The 18,565-nt window shown below is 34.1% G+C and overlaps 1 long non-coding RNA gene across 1 annotated transcript; it reads right to left on the reverse strand.

Moving 5' to 3' along the window:
- Positions 1-8,070: 8,070 nt before the first annotated feature.
- On the reverse strand, positions 8,071-9,844 carry LOC132632567 (uncharacterized). Its single transcript, XR_009579431.1, has 2 exons — positions 8,573-9,844; positions 8,071-8,314 (listed from the first exon to the last, which is right to left on the reverse strand). It is a non-coding gene; the product is annotated as an uncharacterized LOC132632567 (long non-coding RNA).
- Positions 9,845-18,565: the final 8,721 nt, after the last annotated feature.

Here is an 18,565-nt window from a genome sequence, read left to right on the forward strand (position 1 = left end):
TTCAAAGTACCATGACTATATATCTTGACTAAGAGAATCAAATTGCACTTACTATTTTAGAAGTTTTAAAACACTCCAAATTTTATACTAACCTATTCTAAGAAAATAAAAGGAAATAGGTTTCAATGGATAACTTTTTACTTTAGTTCCTTCCAACACTTAATACACGATTGTTCGAAATAACTTTAGCACCATATATATATATTAAGTTGCTAGTCTTTATATGAAGCCTTTAATATTTATTCAACATTGATTTTACAATAACTCTTTGAAATTGCGAGTCGACATAGCTCACTTTTCTTCAAATACGTACAAACATTATCTTTTAGATCATTTTAACTAAACTCTTTTATGCACTTACTATTTTCTACAAGTGTTATTTTAAATAATGTTATTATACTTTCGTCTTAAAACCTTAATCATATTTATAAGTTGTATTTCAAAACAGCATTAAAAGTACTATTTTATACGAATTATTATATTTTTTTACAAGTTCCATTTTTAATAGCATTCTTACATATTTATTTATAACTTTAGTCATACTTATAAGACTACTTTCTATAATACTATATTTACACTTAGCCTAATTAATTATAAGTCCGGTCGGTTAACCATTGTTAATGGGTCTTAAAGGGTGCCTAATACCTTCCCTTTAGACTAATTGAACCTTTATCCAGAATCTTAAGTTTCGCAGACCTTAAACAGAGTTAACTTTAGAAAATAACTTTAACAAACTTTAGGTGTCCTAATTCACCATAAATAATTAGGTGGCGACTCCTAACATAAACACAAACAAAAACAGGAATCTCCAATACGTCATACTTCTAATTTAACTCCGGTTAAAATGGGGTGTGACACCTGTGATAGCTTCCTTATTTTCCATCTCAATCCTCTACCTTTATAACCAAGGTCTATGCCTGTTGGACTTGCATCCTTGTAAGCTGAACCAGTTTCTAGAATCTTTTGGCTTGATGTTCCTGGCTGCATTTTAGCAGAAAAATGAAGCATAATCAGTTTGGTTACATGTAGTTGTGTTTTAGAGACCAAAGTTAGAATTGACTTACATTTAGTATTTGAGTTCCACTTGTACTTGTGTATATGCCAAATCCAACATCAGCTGCCCTCTTGTGTCCCCTAGTTGCAGGTTCCTCTCCAGTTGCAACCTTGGCTCTCTTCTGTCCAGCAACTTGTCTTCTTCTAGGAGGTAGTTGACTTGTTATTCCTCTTGTAATAGGAATACTTGTATCTGTAGGTGGGGTTGGCTGGCTTGAGCTTCTAACTCTTTTTTATTGATTCACCCTCCTAACTCTAGTTGTATCATCACAAACTGCTGCTACTGAAGGTGTAGGCTGGCTTAAGCTTGTAGGTGCAGTTTGGCTAAGTGCTTCTGCAAGGTGTTGTAAACTTTGGCTAGGTGCTTCTGCACCTGGCACAACCTGCATATTTAAAGGCGGTAATCAACTTAAAAACCCAAAATACATGCTAAACAAGTTAACCAACTCAAAGAAAACTATTTTACCTTGCAATATTTCTTGTTATGTCCTTGTTGATGACACTTTGAACAAGTTATTTTACCCCCTTTTCTGGACACCTTTCCATACCTCATCTTTTTTGGTTCATCTTTGCCTTTTGTTATTTTCTTCTTCGGCCTGCTAGACATTGGTTTAGGTGCAGGAGGCTCAATCTTTGGATTGTTTGTTTCAGGCCACATCTTCATATTTGGAATTGGTTGGATGAAATGACTATATGCCTTTAAGAATGTATCCTTCTTATACCAATGCTCCACAGAGTGTTCAGGCTCTAGTTCTATGTGGTAGTATGCACAAACAGCATGCTGGCATGGAATTCTTCTCAGTTGCTAAGTTCTACAACTACAACTCTTAGTACTCATGTTAACTGTATGCCTATACTCACCCTCTCCAATCTCAAATCCAACATCAGCATTCCAAAGAACCTTGCAGCTCCTAGCCATTTCCTTATTATCCTCTAAGGTAAGTCTAGCCATAGGTGAAATCTCAGATATCCAAGTGTTGGAAAACTTAATCATATCACATTGTCTAAGCATTATCTTTCTCCTAATTTCCTCCAACATGGTTATAATTGATTTGTGTCTACAAGACAAGATCCATGAATTGAAGGTCTCACACATGCTATTCTCAACAACATCACACTTAGAATGCTCTTTAAAGTATGCCCTCAACCATGATTTTTTTGGATAATGCAATAAATCAACACAAATATCATTACCAAGTTTGCTCATTTTATCAAGCTCTGACCTGAATTTCACTTCAAAACTGGCCTTAGAACATCTCCAAAATTGTTTTCTTCTCTCTTCACCCTTCCATTCTTGATGCCAATTGGACCAGATGTGTCTTGCACATCTCCTATGCTCAGCATCTAGTAACAATTCTTCTACAGCAGCATAAAAACCCTTCAAAGAAAAGAAAATATTAAAGAAACACTCAACAGTAAGAAACAGTAAGAAATTAAACAAGTTACTATGTACATTACCTTTTGCGTGTCTTCCATCACAGTAAGACCATCTCCAATACCCAACTGCAGATCCTCTTTCAAGTACACTTGTGTACAGGATGGTAGCTCTTAATCATAAAGTCACCTGAATCTCTATCTGTTGCAGCATAACACAACCACTTACACTGTTTGTTTTACCCTTACACTGAGCCCTTACTTTACCAGGTTGATTAGGCCTTAACTTAATACTAACTTTGTATTCTATTGAATAATCAGCCAATGCTTTCCTGGATACTTTTTCATTTTCAAACACCATACCAAGTTCAAAAATAGCAACTACACAAGCTGGATCATACCTGACCTTTGTGCTCTTCCTTCTTGCTGGTATATCAACACCCCTTACAGCATCAGCATCTAACTCATCATCACTGTCATCACTACCACAATCTGAACTATCAATATAATCCTCATCTCCACCTAATCTTCCCACATATCTAGCATACTTATTTCTACCAATATCTTCAAAGCCTTTATCAACACCAGCTTCACCTAATGGTATTTCCTCTGTGTTAGTTTGTTTTCTTCTAGGATTGGGGTTCCTTTTACTCCTATTTTCAGCTCTAAGGTTTCTCAATTCTTCATCAACATCTGAATCATCAAGATTTGGAAAATCTGATTCAGAACTACTAGTAACATTTGATTGATCCCCATTTGTTGCAGCCCCATTCAGAATTGTTTCACCATCATTCAGATCTGTTTCAGCACCATTCAGATCTGTTTCACCCCTATTCAAATTTGTTTCACCCCCATTTGGATCTGTTTCACCCCTATTTGGATCTGTTTCACCCACATTTGGAATTGAAAATGTTTCAGCCTCCTTTGGAGGTGTTTCAGCCTCCTTTGGAAATGTTTCAGCCCCATCTAGAACATTTACATCAGTATTTATACCCCTCCCGCCCACATGTGTTGCCCTAGATTCATCAGTGCCACATGGGTCATTAATATAGTCATCACCCTCTGGCCCTACCAACAAACCAATTGGTTGTGGCAACTCCTCCACCTCATCAATGTCATGGACCACAAACACATCAAACTCATCACCATGTTTTAAGTCATTCACAAGCCCTAGTAATTGTCTATCAGAAGTAAGCTGAACAAAGGCACTATCATCAACCTTTTTGCAGTAGAATCCAAGGACATTTGTGTACCCAAGATCTTTAGTGTATGCTTCCAACTCAACAAGACTAAAATGGTCTTTATCGATAGCAGCACCAAAGACCTCTAATTCCCCTTTGTACGTGGGACCCACTACAGGGTCTTCCACAACTGTACCCCCATGGTGAAAACAAGTAAGAATATAGTCGTCCATTATATTCCCCAACACCCCACAACACACAAGCAACAAGGAAATACCCAAAAAAACTCGAACTTTAACACTAAAATTCCCAAATAAACCCTAGTAAACAAATAAAGTGATAACAACCAGTTTCGTACCAAAACACCCTAATTTAAACACAATATAGCATACAAACACGACAAAAGTTCAGTAGAACCTTAAATTTCTCCAATGTCGCAAATGAAGTTGAAACGAACAAAGTCCAACGGGTCGATTTCCAGACTAAAACCTGCAAATAAATGAAAATAATACCTTATGAGTGATCATTAACTAAGAATTAAGTGAAAATGGAGAAGATATTGAACGAAATCGACGAATATTTTACCTCGATTTTCGTGGCAAATCGCCTAATCGTTTGCACCTGAAGTGTGTATATGGAAATGGGTAATTTTGAGCCCTAATTTGGTCTTTAGTTCATTTGCCCGCGTGAGCAATGATGTGGCCAATTAAAATAAGTTGGCAACTGAGTTGGCAAATGAGTTGGCACATCGTTAATTGAGTTGGCAAAAATTAAATGAGCTGGTACAATGTAATTGGTCACTTAATCCACGTAGGAGACAACTGATATACACGCGCTTGAGATTTAAAAAATCTGGTGCAAAAATTGTCTAACTAGAACAGGTATTGCCCACCTTAGGTGTCTAAATGAAACAAGGTCCACTTTAGGTGCTCAAGTGAAAGAACTGGACGACCACAGATGTCTACCGATGCGTTTGACCTTTGCTTATGGTGTAAAAAATGGATATACGTACACAACGCACGAGGTCCAACTTTACTTTATCTTTTCAACTTTATTACTTGTAAGAATTTTATGTAATGATAGATGAGTTTTTGTCATAGTTGTGTTTTGTTCTTAGTCGGTCAACTGAATGTTTGGCTAAGGTCATATATTTGTTTATTGTCATTTTTATTTTATTGAGAAATGAAACCTTTCTTTAGCTATAAGTCACTGTTTAGTAAGAATTAAGAGAAATTGCATTATTTGTATGTTTAATCTCGACATTAGCTTTAAGGGTAATTAAGATTAAAAGAAATAAAAATGAGCCACAACCTTGTGCCGTATCCTAGCTATTTGGTTTTCATCATGTTGAAATCCTTTGGTTATTGATCCATTTTGTTGCATTTGATCATGTAGATACGAACTGCTCATTATTTTGTTAGAGAATATCTTTTTTTTTTTTTCATTTTTATAGTGTGCTTGGTTTATTTGTTTATTTTAAAATCTCATTAAAATTTTTGCATTAAGTAGCTGACCATGAAATTTTGATTTTGAATGTTATGAGTCTTTAAAGTCTTGACGTGGAAAATTTTTTGTGCTTGAGTTTTCTAAGGGCCTGTTTGGAAAGCCACCCAGGTAATTGGAATTGAGTGTAATTGGGTGTAATTACACAGTTTGGCTTGTTTGTTTGACCAGGTAATTACACAGTTAGGTGGGAATTGGGTGTAATTGACAGGGTGTAATTACACTCTCCAATTCTCAAGGGGGGGCTGAGAATTGGGTGTAATTACACCCTGTAATTACAGGGTTACTTTTTAGTCTGTTTATTTTTTTTACTTTAATTCATTTTTATTTTTAATTTATTTTAATTTTTTTGATTTTAAATATTTTTTTATTTCTATTATTTTAATTTCTTTTTTATTTTTAATTTTTTATTATTTTTATTTTTTAAAATGTATTTTTCTTTTTATATTATTTATTTTTCATTTTCTTTCTTTTCATTCCCAACCTTTACTTCTTGTGATTCCATGTAATTGCTCGTATTTTTTTTATTTTTTTATTTTATACATTTAGCATAACCGTGTTATTATTCTAATATTTGAAACTACACCTCTTAATATTGGAAAGAATAAGTTATTAACAAACTTGACATATAACAAGTGACGTTATTAAAGTATAATTTCATTGTGAATGAGGTTATAGACTTATATTTTTCCTTTCTTTTGAATTATTTACTTAATTTACGTTGGAACTTACTTATGTAATGTTGGAATTTGACATAAGAGTATTATGTTGAACTTTTTCTTTTGGATTTTGAATTTAGGTTATATTTTCAATTTTAAGTTATTTGCTTTCACATTGCATGTTGTTTATTTTTCACCTACATTTGATGGATTTTTTGTGTCCAACATCTGAATAATGTTATGGCATTATATTTATTAATATTATTTTTTTGTCAAACATCCAATCCATGACGTTCTCACAAAAAAAGTCTTCTTTTAAGTTTTATAATTAATTAAAATTAAATATTAATTTGAAAAATATATATCAATTATTTTTGTTACAATATTAGTTACAAATATATGATTATTAATTAATATATTTTCAAGAAACAATGTGTTATTAAATAACTAATTTAATATCATTTATAAAGGCAATATTTTTTAAATATTAATTTTAAATTTTTTATAATTAAATTTTATTTTTAAATTAAACTGACTGTGTAATTACACTTGTGCAACCAAACAACACGCTTGTAATTACACTGTAATTACGTTATGATAAACAAACAGGTCGTTGTAATTACACTACTGTGTAATTACTAGGCTGTGTAATTACTACCCTAGTAATTACACCAATTCCAATTACCAGGTGGCTTTCCAAACAGGCCCTAAATCATTTTCTCATTTCCCTGAAGGCATATTCAACAAGTCTATTTTATTCTTATGGTGTAAATTTTTGTCTATTCAAGGTGCTGAACTGAAATGATGAAAACAATGCTCGGGGCTTAACCGAACGTTCAAGACCCAATTAACTAAATTCATAAGAGATGAGCGAGATAGGATGAGAACAGATTTCAAACCCCATTACAAAAATTAAAAGAAAAATGAGTGGAAGGAACATGTGCGAGGGAGCGAGGCAAGTTGCTATTAGTTCAAAACTTGTCTCAAAAATAAAAGAAAACAATGCAATTAATCCATTTGAGTTTAGCATGTGCGTGGATACGCTTCTTGGTCAACTCTTATAAATCAGAGGCTTTTGTGTGCGTTTAAGTTCCTAGGCCGAAAATATGAGTCACATTTCTAAGCGAATAAATTGGGCAAACGTAGGTAAGAATTAAAACAAGCATAATTTATCCAAGATTAATTTTAGCCAAGTATGAGTCAATAAAAGCGACCGTGCTAGAACCACGGATGCTCGGGGTTCCTCATACCTTCCTCTCGGTCAACAGAATTCCTTACCTGGTCTTTTGTTTTCACAACAACAACAACAACAACAACAACAACCCAGTGAAATCCCACATCGTAGGGTCTGGGGAGGGTAGAGTGTACGCAAACCTGACTCCTACCAAGGTAGGACGGCTGTTTCCGAAAGACCCCCGGCTCAATAAAAGCATAAAAAGAAGTCAGATAAGGTTAAGAGATTCGGATAAGAGATTTAAAGCGATATGGAAATGAAATAATGCAAGTGACACAGATAATACAGGATAATCAGAGCACAGAAAATAACCGATAATAGCAGAAATCGAAGCAGATGACACAGGATAACCAAAGCAAAGGAAATAACAGATAATAGCAGAAATCGGAGCACAAGAAATTATATTGCAATAATGCGACTACTAATAAGAACGGATAACTGTTGCACCTTATTTTTACCAAGGCTAAACAAAGCACAACTTATGGAGCTCTGAAATAATTAATTATGTACAGAGTCGCCACCTAGCATTTAAGGTATACTAGGGTACCTATAAATTATTAATATATGCAGCTTAACATGATCTACGAAAATAAGTAAGATTCTAGGTAAGGGTTCAAATTATTCCGAAGGGAAGGTGTTAGGCATCCTTCAGAATCCACAAATGTGGTTCCCGGCTGGACCAATTTAACTATTCGAGGGATGTGTAAAAAGACTTGATTATTACTTACAAAAATTAGTAGAATTTAGACTAAAGAATAACTAATATGACTATTCACATAAATAATCGTGCAATATGTATTTTTTACATATGTGATATAATAATTACTTTTTTAAAAAAAGGTTATGTGCAACTTAGAAACTTGGGTATGTGACAAAGGTATAAAAAGAAAATGGACATGAAATTATTTTGCACTCGAAGTGAGTTAACTAATTTAACTAGTTAAGTATGTACGCCTAATCAATTAATTATGAGAGTACATTCTAAAGCCTAAATATTGAGGCAAATCACCCTATTTATTCACTTAAGTGTGCTAAGCTATTGAATTAAAACTCTAGCGAAACATGATAACTATAAGAATATTAGCTACAAAAATAATAACTGCCTAAAATTAATTTGTCTAAAACACATAAAATTTAAATCACCTAAGCAGATCATAAATAAATACAACCAACCTACACCCTAAAAAGTAAAGTTTCACTATATTTTATGCTTGCATAATTTAAGAATGTAAAAGAAAATATAAACAAAGAATTTAAGAAGCTATTTGAACTTCTTTTGAGTGCCATCTTCAAAAAGTAACTCCGGATACCTGCGTGAGACTTAATAAAAATGTTAGTAAGAAAATAAATAACTATCGGATGAATTAAAGAAATAATGAATAAACTTAAAATAAAAACCCGTCTTTGTATATGGAAGGCCTTGGAAATCGACGGAAATTTCTTCATCGGCCATCCATATAATAAAATTTATTCCATTTGGTGAATTGCATAATCCACCTAAAACTAAACGATCTGGACATGTCTATCAAGAATGAAAACAAAATCCCAGGTGGCCTAAGTGTTTGTACCTCACTCCACAAATGTTCATCCAAATTGAAACATGTAACAAAACAAGAATATATCCCAAAAACATAGAATTTTTTCCTTTTAATAAAGCTGAACATAACCACTGTGATGAATTCCCTGAACTAAAATCTGCTGGCAAAGGTTGGCACAATTCCCAAGAATCCAAAGTTGGATTATAAATCTCAACAGCCAAACGGTCCTCAACATCAACTAATCCACCAACAAATCTAACACCACCTGATATTTTGGTAGTGAAAGAATTAGAGGTAATTATAGAATTCCAAATCTTGCAAACAGAGGAAGCAATAACTATAGAACGAATTGGGAGATAAGAGATTATTTTTTTCTGTGATATCTGAACAGAGATTTTCCCAATTCTTGATCATTTGGTCATTTTGAGAATTGGGTTTTTGAATACAAATGTGTTCTTCCATTTGATAGAGGCGTTTTGGAAAAAGATATTTTTTGTTGATAAAATGTTTTGTGGGCTGGTTGGTCGTTGTTGTTGACGCTTGGACAACAAGGAGAAGGGGACGGGGAGCGGCGGCGGCTGTGGAAAGAGAGAGATGTGGCGGAGGGAGTAGAGGGAGACGAAGTGGTGGAGGTGTGGAGGCTTGTCGGCGTGTGAGGGTGGTTTAGGTGCGTCGCCGGAGCTCGAAGCTCCGGCGTGGAGAGGCGGCGGCGGCGATTTTGTAAAAGAGAAGGGAGAGAAGAAATATTAGGTTTAGAAGAGAGAGAGGATGCCAAAATCTGAAAAATTTAGGTATGGAGAATAATGAGGGGGAAAAAAATCTGAGAAGTGTAAGTGTGTTGTGTGCCAATATGTGTTGGATTCCACTAAAATTAAACCCCTCCCCTTATTTTATAACATAAAGTCCAAACAAATGTGAAGTCATACCCCCTTGTCCCCTTATTTCTTTTAACTAATCAAATTTTAACCCATCACCTCAAAATGTTCACTTTTAAAAAAAAAAGTGGCGAGACCTTGATTTGATTGAATTTTGCTCTGCGTTTAAAAATTAATTGCTCCGATTTTCTCTGCTATGTCAGGCTACACTAAAAATATAATTAATTAATACATGTATAAATAATAACGTAAGTATAAAATATAAATATTAATGTGCAAGATATGAAAATGTATTGCTAACAATTATTAATTTCACGAAAATGGTAATATTACGTTATACATGTGCAAAATAATGACTCTTGAAAAAAAATGACAATAAATTGATAAAATTCCCAAAATAAGGACAATCATCAATAAATTATATAAAAATGTATTTCGTGCTCTTTAACAAATCAGGGCCCCCCAAAACATTAATTGTAAGCACGTCGAGCCAAAATTAGGTGTCAACAATAACGAGACTATCTACTAGCCTTCTACCCTAATTTGGGTCCTCCAAACCCTCCTATCTAAGGTCATGTCCTCGGTAAGCTGTAATTGCGCCATGTCGTGTCTAATTACCTCTCCCCAATATTTCTTCGGCCTACCCCTATCTCGTCTGAAACCATCCATGGCCAACCTCTCACACCTCCGCACTACAGACCAATAAAAATAGAGTCATTTCCTTTTAATTAGGGATTCATAAGGTGACTTGGAACACAAAAACTCAATTTCAAGTGACGACTCTGAATAAATAAATAATCCATTTTCAAAACTGTCACTTCAATTGGAAAAACCCTTTAAATCATAAAATCTTTTTCGGGGAGAAAAACGGGTGTGACAAGAGGTACATTAATCATTTTCTATTTCTAAATCTCCAAACTTATAGTACCTCACATGTGAGCTCTAACATTGTTTTAGTGGTTATCACGTTATTTCTTTTCTCTCATTCTTAATTAGCTCTTGGTTTATGTAAAATGATATTTGTTGTAATTATTCACTGTTTTCACAAAATTGACAATATGACGAGGTCGAAATGTTGGGAAGAAAGAAGCAATAATCAAATTGCACGACTAGGTAATAGCAGAAGAAATACCCAAGTCAAAACTTCCCACACTATTTGAATCAAGAGAAGACAATAAACACTAGCACAGATGTAAATCCGGGCAGCAGCTATACCAACAATAAAATAGCAAAACAAGCAAAAATAAATCGAATGAAAGAGACACCAAATTTACGTGGTAAAACCCCTTCAAGGTAAAGAGGAAACATCCACGGGACTTCCGGCCCACAAAAACTCCACTATATTCAACAAGAGTTACAACAATGTTCTCCAAATGGCTACAACAATAAAGCCAAGTACGGAGCAACAATACATAAAAGATAGCACCAAAACTAGTGAAGAAAAGAGAGAAATAACCCCCAAAAATGAGCAACTGTTAGTACTCAAAAACTAGAGATACAGACCATAAAATCCAATCTCCACCATTGAAATCGAAGAACCCGATGTTGGGAACCCCCAGTTCAAATTTTAGCACGATCCAACGGTTAACGAATCAGAAAACACAATTTAAAGCGGACTACTGTAGCAGAAAATTTTTGGACGAAAATCTGCTTTCTCTCTCACGTTTTTCTCTCTATATGGCTGCTATGAATTCACTCTTGTGTTCTGAAAATAAGACTTAAATTGATCCTATATATAGAGGAATTTTTGGGCAAAAGTGGCCTGGTCCAAATTGGGTTGAGTTTTATTAATTCAATTCCACATAGGAAGGGAAAACCCCAAAACCTAATAATTCTCCCCCTCCCGACTATGTGGAGGAAACCGCCATCCAGGCGATCAAGAAACACTCTAAATCTAGACTTGAAGCCAAGCCCAGAACAACCCGAATGGATGACATCTTCACAACTGGAGAAAAGATTTCATCAAAATCAACTCCCTTCTTCTGATTAAAGCCCTTGACAACCAATCTAACCTTGTACCGTGGAACTGGGTTACTATCTTCATGTTTTACCCTAAAAACCCACCTGTTTTTCAAAGTTTTTCTATATCTAGGAAGCTTAACCAGATCAAATGTATGATTATCATGCAAGGATTTAATCTCATCTTACATAGCATCAAACCACCTTTCTTTTTCTTCACTATCCATGGCCTCATCAAAACTTTCAAGTTCTCCCCCACCAGTCAAGAGTACAAAGTCATTGGGAGAATAACGAGATGAAGGTACTTTCTCTCTAATAGATCTTCTGAGAGAACTCTCTAGAGAATCAATAGCAGCTGGTTGCTGGCCAACCACATCATCTTCCACCGAAGCATCAACAACATCATGTTGGTCATTCTGAACATGATCACTATCTTCATTATCAACTTGATCTTCATTATTTTGAAGATTTTCTTCAAGTGCAATAGTCACAGGAACTGGATCAACATTAACTAAGCGCTCATTGCTCGAAGAATCAACCTTTTTAGCTTTGTCAAAATCTTCAATTGTTTGGTCTTCAAAGAACACAACATCACGGCTTCTAACAAATTTCTTCTCAACTGGATCATAGAAACGATAGCCGAATTCGTCTTGACCATAACCAATGAAGATACACTGCCTAGTTTTAACTTTCAGCTTTGACCTCTCATCCTTAGGAACATGCACAAAGGCCTTACACCCGAAGACTCTCAGATGAGCATAAGAGACATCCTTACCAAACCAAACTCTGTCAGGGACATCACCATCCAAAGCAATAGTAAGAGATAAATTGATAACATAAGCAACAGTATTAAGTGCTTTTGCCCAAAATGAATCTTGCAACTTAGCATCTGAAAGCAAACATCTAACCTTTTCAACTAGAGTTCTGTTCATCCTCTCTGCTAAACCATTTAACTGAGGAGTCTTTGGAGGAGTTTTCTGATGCCGAATACCCTGCTGTCTACAATAATTATCAAAAGGACTAATGTATTCATCACCATTGTCTGAGCGGATGCATTTTAGTTTCTTCTCTGTCTGTCTCTCAACCAAGGCCTGAAAAGTCTTGAACACATCAAGTACTTGATCCTTAGACTTCAAAGGAAATACTCAGAGTTTGCGATAATGATCATCAATAAAAGTCACAAAGTACAGTGCACCGCCACGAGAGCTTACTTTAAAAGAACCACACGTCAGAATGTACCAACTCCAGCAAATCAAGCTTTCTTGAAGGCGAATGACTCTGAAAGGAAACTCTTTTCTGTTTCCTGGCTAAGCAGTGAACACATCTCTTTAGCTTTACTTGTTTCACTCTAGAAAGCAAATTCTTCTTAGCCAAGTTATCAATACCCTTCTCGCTCATATGACTCAACCTTCTATGCCATAACTCTGATGAAGTATCATTCTCCACCAAATTTACTGAGTCACCACAAATGGAGCCCTGAAATAAGTACAAGGCACATATCTTATTACCTCGAGCCACAATCATTGAGCCTCTAAGAAGCTTCCACTGGCCACTACCAACGGTTTGATCATAACCCTCATCATCAAGCTTTCCTATAGAAATCAAATTCAGACGAACATCTGGAGCATGCTTGACATTGTTAAGAACCAACCTCAAATCATTCTTACTTTTTAAGCAAATTGTACTAATGCCAAATAGCTCAACCTCACTATTATTGCCCATTCGTAATATTTCAAAATTACCATGAGTGTAAGAAGAAAAGAATTCCTTCTTTGGCGTGACATGAGAAGTGGCACCTGAATCCACAAACCAGGTAGACTCATCACAAACAAGATTGATATCATTTTTAACACAAGCAACAAGAAGATCATTTTCAGCAACAACAACAACACGATTTTCATTATCGCCTCATTTCTTTTGCTTTTTCTGGTCTCTCTTAAACTTGTAGCAATGTTTCTTAATGTGCCCTTTCGAGTGACAATAGTCACATGTAAGATTTTTGTACCTGGAGGATCTTGACTTGCTTCTACTTTTGCCTCTGTCATTTTGACCTCTGAAGTTACTTCTCCCTCTGTTTTCAGTAACCAAAACATCGGAGTGTGAAGTTGAAGAAGACGAAGCTTGAGATCTTCTTCTCATCTCTTCATTCAAAACACCACTCTTAGCATATTCCATAGTTACACCATCACTGGGAGCAAAATTAGTCAAAGAAACTCAAAGAGTTTCCCAAGATTCTGGCAGAGTATTAAGAAGCCAAAGTCCCTGTATTTCTTCATCAAACTTGACACCCATTCGAGACAGCTGATTAAGGACACCCTGAAAATCATTGATATGATCAGAAATAGGGCTGCCCTCTTTGTATCTAATATTCATCAATTGTTTCAGTAGGAACAACTTATTATTGCCAGTCTTTCAAGCAAAAAGTGTCTCAAGCTTTTCCCACAAGCTTTTAGCATTTGTGTCATTCACAATATGATTTCGAACATTATCTTCAACTCATTGCCTAATATAGCCACAAACCTGTAAGTGCTCAAATTCCCAATCCTCGTCTTCAATAGACTCGGGTTTCTTAAAAGCAAATACAGGTAAATGCAATTTCTTGACAAATAGAAGATTTTTCATCTTACTTTTTCAAACATGGTAATTACTGTCATTTAAGCAAACCATCTTGCTCATAGTTGCCTCCATCATTCAAATAGACGATCAACACAACCAAATACAACCACAAGCTCTGATACCACTTTGTTGGGAAGAAACAAGCTATAACCAAATTGCACAACGAGGTAACAGCGGAAGAAATACCCGAGTCAAAACTTCCCACACTATTTGAACTAAGAAAAGACAATAAACACTAGCACAGATGGAAATCCGGCAGCAGCTATACCAACAATAAAATAGCAAAGCAAACAAAAATAAATCGAATGAAAGAGACACCAAATTTACGTGGTAAAACCCCTTCAAGGTGAAGAGAAAACATCCACGGGACCTCCGACCCACAAAATCTCCACTATAATCAACAAGAGTTACAACAATGTTCTCCAAATAGCTACAACAACAAAGCCAAGCACGGAGAAACAATACATAAAAGATAGCACCAAAACTAGTGAAGAAAAGAGAGAAATCACTCCAAAAAAGAGCTACTGTTCGTACTCGAAACCTGGAGCTACATACCACAAAAATCCGATCTTCACCGTTGAAATCGAAGAACCAGATGTTGAGAACCCCCAGTTCAAATTTCAGCATGATCCAACGGTTAACGAATCGGAAAACACAATTTAAAGCAGACTGCTGTAGCAGAAAATTTCTGGACGAAAATCTGCTTTCTCTCTCACGTTTTTCTCTCTATATGGCTGGTATGAATTCACTCTTGTGTTCTGAAAATTAGACCTAAATTGATCCTATATATAGAGGAATTTTTGGGCAAAAGTGGCCTGGTCCAAATTGAATTTTGTTTTATTAATTCAATTCCGTATAGGAAGGGAAAACCCAAAAACCTAATACGACGAAATCTCAAAAAATGTTTATCCTTGTGATTTAATTGATTTATTATTAATTTTTATATGTATACAGATGAAAAGTTTATTTCTATATTGACTAAATCTATAGAAAACTGATTAAAAATCTTACTAAATTTTATAGTCAGCGCGGTCAACATCCCTAGTATCCAATAAAGTTATACTAATAATGCAAATCGTATATATAACCTAAATTCATTTGATAAAAGACAACGAAAAGGGACAGCACGTGCAACTGATTTGTTTGACAAAATCGTGGAGGAAGACGAAGTCTTGTGGCAGAGTGACAAAAAAGGTTTCCACTAATTGGGGTCTCAATGGCTTCTTAATTAATTAATCTCATCGTCAAAATCTCCTACTACTCATGACCAACCCGCAACTCTTGGAGTATTTTAAATTTTTCCTGGATTTTTCGATGATTAAATTCCCTGGGTGGGAGTTGTTGGTGATTAATTTGGATTAAACTTTTGTGGATGAGGCAGAATGTGTTCTATTGGTCAAGTAACGACTATTGACGATTATCTATATTTATTATTACTTCATCCGTCCCAATTTATATGACACTTTTCGCTTTTTGAGAGTCAATTTTACTAAACTTTGAAGCTAAATTGGATTAAATTAACTCGATATTTTAACATTAAAATTTATATATTTGAAAACTACATGAAAAGTACTATAAATTGCAACTTCTCTCATATCAATTTGCTGAAAAAATACATCTTAAAATGATGGTCAAAGTTCATACAGTTTGAATCTCAGGAAGCGAAAAATGTCATATAAATTGGGATAGAGGGAGTAGTAGAATTGGAACTTTTTGGCATTTATTAAGTCTGGTGACTGTGTTGTCGTCTTAATCTCCCGTAGGAAAGTTTTATGCATAAGAGAAGAAACAGACAAATTTTCATCAATAAGGTCTTTTTGCCACACCATTTTGGCCACAATGGCCCAAATGGGGTAAATTCATATGACTATTTAGGTCAAATTTAATTATTTATGCTTACTTAATGTCATTTATATCTTTTCTTCTCAAGTTTATCTTAATTTTAAAATTGTACAATAGAGTAGAGGTTATGGTGACTTTTACATAAATGTGACCAAATTTTGATCAAATTGGTATGGCAATTTAGCAACTCTCAATTTTCATGTCAGTACACAAATGTCAAGACAAAATAAGCTAGTAGTAGACAAGCTAAGATAATAATACTAATAGTAGCAATTAGGAACTTAGATTTGAGATCTGTCTTTTATTTTTCTTGGTTGATGTAGGGTATTCCTTGACCATTTCTTGAGCTAATGTTGAAGTTACTTAACACAAGCTAATTAATAGTTTGTGTAATTCTTGTTTTTCTTTTGTTTTGGGGTGCATTCTTACATAGGTGTGAAGGATGAAGAAATTAAATACATCACAATTAGGGGTGTACAAAGCAAACCGACAAACCGCACAAAACCGATAATCCGAACCAAACCGAGAAAAAAACCCGACTAGTGGTTTGGTTTGGTTTTAAAAAGAAAAACCCGAACACTATTGGTTTAGTTTGGTTTTAACTAAAAAAAGCCAAACCGAATCAAACCAACCCGACATTATATTTATAAAATTTCAAACATATTTTAAACATTAAAATATTTATTTATAATGTAATTTATAAATGTTTCTTTAACTTTTTCATAGTTTTTTTTATCTTTTAACATATTATTTCAAGCTTGGAATTAGAATTTTGAATGGTCCAATAAATTTTATAGCCCAATGATATTAGTAACTCAAATAAAACTCAACAAAAATCAAATCAATACTAATGCTAACAAAAGTAATTCATATCTAACACTAGAATGACAATAATGTTGATATCTATTATTAGTTTTATATTAGTTTAGAAAGTGAAAATATATAACTTAATTTTATTTTTTTCTTTAATATCTAGTCATGTAATTAATACATATTACTGTACTTATTTTAGTATGAATTAGTACTTTTAGATTATAATCATTTTCTACATGTCTTATAAATTAGCCGTATTTATTGTAGCATGGCTTAGCACTTTTAGATTATGATCATTTTATTTTATGCAATTTCACTAAATTTTTTTCGTTGAATATTTTAGTACAATTTCATTTCTCATCTCACGTTTTGTGTTATTTTCTTAATAAATATCTTAATTAGATAGTCGTATGTTACTAGGACTAAAGAAATATTTGAAGTACAAGTTATATGTTTTGTATGAAGACTTTATCGGAAAAAAACCCGAAAAACCCGACCAACCCAAAAACAAAGAGAAAACCCCAAGTTCAAAAACCCGACTTTTATTGGTTTGGTTTGGTTTATAAATTTAAAAACCCGATGCAATTGGATTGGTTTGGTCTTTAAAAAACCCGAACCAACCCGGTCCATGTACACCCCTATATTCACAATTCACAGTTTGATTAATAAAGTAGTCAAGTTGCAATTGTAGCTGATGATTCTCCTTGTACAACCGGACAAGCTGGCTAAATATGTCAAAAGCGTTCAAGGGCTATGATAATTCAATATCTGATCATGTTGTTGGAGCACTGATTATCAAATACCCTTTTCAACTTTTTCCAAATACTAATATCACATGTTTTATGTCCAAACACTTACTTAGAAGTAAAAGTCAGGATTATTTTTCTTTATACAGCGTGTTATTTAATTTTAAGGAAAGAGTAGATATACAATTGTCTTTGGTTGTGTAGATGTACCATTGAAATTTCGTGCTTAATTTTTCGCTCAAATTTGTTAGCACTAATTCTCATTAGCCGAGAGTCCATTTGGTGAAATTTCTTTGTTGAATCAGATCAAAGTTAGGTATACAAAAATTGCACGAACTAAACTACTTATAACTTTTGATTCCCTTCTATATACCCTTTCGAGTTCATCCATAAGTAAATTGTTACAAGCAGATACTTTTAAAGCTTTCTTCAAAAAAAAAAAAAAAAATTGGATGAAAGAATTTGTCAAACATTCTTTAGTTGTGTCACATGCTTGTGAAAGTTGTGCATGTTTTGAAACATCGAATGATCCAAAATATGTGAAGTAACTACTCAATGGGAAAATTTCTCTGCTAGTTACAATTATTGTAGACATTTGTAATGATATCGTCCAAGTTAAAGATGAAGAAATCTTATCCATCCCACCATAACTCTTGGTGGTACCGGGTACATACGAGAAGAGACTTTCATGCATTTGTCACCACATTCTTTTGAATTTCTTACTTGGGTTTAACACTTGAACATCGAACATTGAAACAAACAAAACAATACCAAATAGGGAACTATTTTCGTTTTACATGAAAAATAAGATATGGATCAATGCCACTCTGATAGTTCAAAAACCACGGAGATTTCGTTTTATACATCACTCTCAACGATGCAATAATTCTACTCAAAGTCTTTTTTAGCTTTTGTTTTTATTTGCTCTCCGATAACAAATCATTGTTTAGATTATTATTATTATTATTATTATTATTATTATTATTATTATTATTATTATTATTATCTCTTGTAATCTTTAGAAAATCAAATCTTTTACGGGAGGCGTCGGGTGATAAAAATCGTGGAAAATTGGGACAAAAGTTGTAATATATTGTTCATGAACTCAGTAATTTTTGCTTTAAACTTGTATGTTTATTAAGAATCACTAAATATTTGAATGTGAACCTGAT

This window comes from Lycium barbarum, chromosome 3 (genome assembly GCF_019175385.1).
Source record: "Lycium barbarum isolate Lr01 chromosome 3, ASM1917538v2, whole genome shotgun sequence".
NCBI lineage: Eukaryota > Viridiplantae > Streptophyta > Magnoliopsida > Solanales > Solanaceae > Lycium > Lycium barbarum.